This window comes from Anomalospiza imberbis, unplaced genomic scaffold (genome assembly GCF_031753505.1).
Source record: "Anomalospiza imberbis isolate Cuckoo-Finch-1a 21T00152 unplaced genomic scaffold, ASM3175350v1 scaffold_173, whole genome shotgun sequence".
NCBI lineage: Eukaryota > Metazoa > Chordata > Aves > Passeriformes > Viduidae > Anomalospiza > Anomalospiza imberbis.
In genome coordinates, this window is record NW_027099807.1 from 162,501 (window position 1) to 165,000 (window position 2,500).

General features: G+C 79.7%; 1 non-coding gene across 1 annotated transcript; it reads right to left on the minus strand.

Annotated features, from left to right (window-relative positions):
• Positions 1 to 974: 974 nt before the first annotated feature.
• Positions 975 to 1,127, minus strand: LOC137466297 (5.8S ribosomal RNA). Its single transcript, XR_010995097.1, has one exon. It is a non-coding gene; the product is annotated as a 5.8S ribosomal RNA (ribosomal RNA).
• Between the last annotated feature and the right edge of the window lie 1,373 nt (positions 1,128 to 2,500).

Here is a 2,500-nt window from a genome sequence, read left to right on the forward strand (position 1 = left end):
GCCCCTCCCGGGGGAGCGGCGCGCCGACGGGCCCGACGGACGGCCGGGCTCTCCCCCGGCCTGCCTCGCGCTTTTCTCTCTCTCTCTTTCTTTCTCTCCCTTTCGCTCTCTTCTCGCTGCCGTACGCCCTCGACGGCCTCCCTCTCCCTGACTGAGCTCGCCTCTCTCCCCCGGGCCCCCCGGCGGCCCCCCCTCTCTCGCCCCCCCCCGCCCGCTCCCCCCTCGCGCCCGAGCGAGCGCCAGGGGAAAAGCCGGCGAGAGAGAAGAGAGAGAGAGAGAGCGCGCCGGAGACACAAGAGAGAGCGAGCGAGCCAGCCGGCGAGCCGGAGACGGCGAGAGCGTCCGACCGACCGAGAGCGGGCGAGACAGACGCGGAGGAGGAGGAGACCCCCGTCCCGGAGACGAGAACCGAAAGAAGGCAGCGCGGCAGAGACGGCCCCGAGGGGGAAGACCGGCCGGGCGGCGCGCGACGGCCTCGGCGGGGAGAGAGCGAGGAAAGCGACGGCGCCCTTGACGCCCCGAGACGGCGACGGAAGGGGGCGGGGGAAGGAGCGGCCTCGGGGGTCGCCCCCGCCCCCGGCCCCCCGCGCACCGCGCGCGGCGGCAGCGGCACGGTACCCGCGCACGGTACCCACCCGCAGACAGCCGCCCGCGCGGGGGGGAGGCCGGAGGCGAGGCCCGCGCCTCGCCTCCCCTCTCGCCCTCGTCCCTCGGCCCTCGGCGGGGCGCCTTCGGCGCCGTCTCACTCGCTCCGACTCCCCGGCCGCCGCCACCGCCAGGCGGTGCGGCCCCGGCGAGGACGAGCTCCGCCCCAGCGGCTCGCTCCGGGAGCGGGGAGCTACGGAGCGCTCCCCGAGTCTGCATTTAGGGGGACGAAGGCCCTCGCGCGGCAACCGCTGCCGCGGCCGACGGGCCTGCGAAGCGACCCCAGCCGCGCCGCCGGGGCGGCCCCCGGGCGGCGATTGATCGTCAAGCGACGCTCAGACAGGCGTAGCCCCGGGAGGAACCCGGGGCCGCAAGTGCGTTCGAAGTGTCGATGATCAATGTGTCCTGCAATTCACATTAATTCTCGCAGCTAGCTGCGTTCTTCATCGACGCACGAGCCGAGTGATCCACCGCTAAGAGTTGTCTGGCTTTCGGCACCGACCCCGCGCGCGCGGGGGGGCCGGGAGCCGCTCTCGCCCGGAGCGGCCCCCCTTTTTTTTCTCTGGCGCCGAGGCCCCGCGCGGGGCCTGGCTCCGACCGTACGAGCAACGCGGAAAACCCCGGAGGGGGCGCGTGCGAGAAGAACACGGGAGGAACCCCACGGAACGCTCCCAAGGCCGGCCGAGAGGCGGGGGGACCCGCGCCCCCGACCGCCTCCCCCCGCCCGGCGAGGGGAGGCGCCGCCTACGTGTGCCGTCCTTCGGAGGCGGCCCAGGCGCCCGGGCTCGGCCCGGCCCTCCGCGCGGAGGGCCGCGCGGCGCGCGCCGCGGGAGCGCGGTGGCCCGCCCGGCCTCGCCGGCGCGGCGCCACGCGCCGGCGCGCGGCCCTCGGACCCCGCGCGCGCGCTTGCCTCCCCCCTGGAACCGCCGCCGCGCCGGCTCTCGCGGAGCGCCGCCGCGCCCACGCGCGCGGCCGACTCTCTCTCCCCAGGGGCCTTGCTGCGCTCGAGACGCCACGCGACGACCGCCGCCCCGCCGCCGGGCGCCGCGCCCCCCCCCGCCGGACCGCTGCCCGCCGGGGGAAGGCGAGCGCCCGAGGGCTGCCCGAGGGCGGACCCGCCGCCGCGGCGGGCCGCACTTCCCGGGAACCGCCGTCCACCCGCACCGTCGGGGGCCCCCTTCCGCGAGCACGCGCCCGGCGGAAGGCGGTGCGGCGCTGAGCCGGGGGGCGACGCCCGCTCTCCTCGTTCGCCACCTGGAGAGCGGGCGCGGAAGCGCCCCCGCGGCCGCCCGCCACCCCTGCCCTCGGACCGCGCGCGGTCGCGAAGGGCCACGGGGAGGGTCCCGTGCCCGCGGGCGGCGGGAACACCGGCCGAGCGGCGCCGCCGCCGCTCGGCGCGGGGCCGCCCGCGCTCGCCGGCCTCCGACCGCGGAGGGACCGCCGAGCGCTCGCCCCGGGCGGGCGGGCGGGCGGACGGCCGGCCGGCGGCCGGCGCCGCCGGTGCGTTCGAGACGAAGGCCGCCGAGGGGAGAGAGGCACGGCCGCGCCAGGCGCGGCGCCGCCCGCGCGGGACGGCCGCGGCGGCCCAGAAGAGAGAGCGCGCGGCGGGCCCCGGCGGCCGCCGCCCCGCGGCTGAGGAAGGGCAGAGAGCGCGCGCCCTCTGCCGGCGCCGCCCGTTTCGAGCCCAGCGGGTCGGCCCCGCGGCCGACCGCGCGCGCCGCGGCCTCTCCGCCGAGGCCGGGCCGCGAAGAGGGGGGGGCAGGGCGCCCCTCCCCGGCGCGGCGCGACTACCCCCGCACGCGCGCGCGCGGCGGGGACGACCGCCGCGACGGCGGGCGCGACCGGTGGCCGCGGA